A 919-nucleotide genomic window follows, 5' to 3' on the forward strand; every position below is an offset into this window, starting at 1 on the left:
ATAGGGCTACTGTGAGTTGGAACTGACTCAATGGCACTTAACAACAACAAAAATTTTAATAAAGGATTTTAAAACTTTGTGTGGAAATGAATCACCATTTACATACTCAAGAGTAGAGGGGGAGGAGATCCAAGATGGCGGCCAACAGGCAGCAGATGAAGGAGCTTGAAGAAATCCACAAATGTGGAATGAAAAACATCCAGGTTGATGAAGCTAATTTATTGACTTAGCAAGGGCTAATTGTTCCTGACAACCCTCCATATGATAAGGAGGAATTCAGAATCGAAATCAACTTTCCAGCAGAGTACCTTTTCAAACCACCGAATATCACATTTAAAACAAAAATGTATCACCCAAACATGGATGAAAAAGGTCAGGTTTGCCTGCTGGTAATTAGTGCGGAAAACTGGAAGCCAGCAACCAAAACTGGCCAAGTAATTCAGTCCCTCATAGCACTGGTCAACGATCCCCAGCCCGAACATCCACTCTGAGCTGACCTAACTGAAGAATACTCTAGGGACAGTAAAAAATTCTGTAAGAACACTGAAGAGTTTATAAAGAAATATGGGGAAAAGTAACCTGTGAACTAAAAATCTGCCACGAATGATTCCAGCAAGTGTGAGCAGAACCCCCTGCAGTGCATTCAGATCCCTTCCGCAAAGCAGGACTCTGTGGAAAATTGATGTGTGCAACTGCTTGGCATCTGCTTGTGGCCATTACTAACATTCTACAGTTTTCTTAATCAAAAGTGGTCTAGGCAAGAGAACAAACAAGATGGCAGATCGGGTGGAAGTACAGTAGCGGAGCTCCGCCAACAACAACACAGAATACCCGACCAAGCAGGCTCAGGGGCTGGTCCCAGAACTCTGAACCACATATAAAGGAATATTTAGAAGGTTGGAAGGCTCACAGCTGGGGG

At 43.2% G+C, this 919-nt stretch overlaps 1 pseudogene; it reads left to right on the plus strand.

The window, feature by feature from the left end:
- The first annotated feature begins 134 nt into the window (after positions 1–134).
- LOC102826374 lies at positions 135–590 on the plus strand (annotated as a pseudogene).
- Positions 591–919: the final 329 nt, after the last annotated feature.

The sequence above is a fragment of the Chrysochloris asiatica genome, unplaced genomic scaffold (genome assembly GCF_000296735.1).
Source record: "Chrysochloris asiatica unplaced genomic scaffold, ChrAsi1.0 scaffold00974, whole genome shotgun sequence".
Classification (NCBI taxonomy): Eukaryota; Metazoa; Chordata; class Mammalia; order Afrosoricida; family Chrysochloridae; genus Chrysochloris; species Chrysochloris asiatica.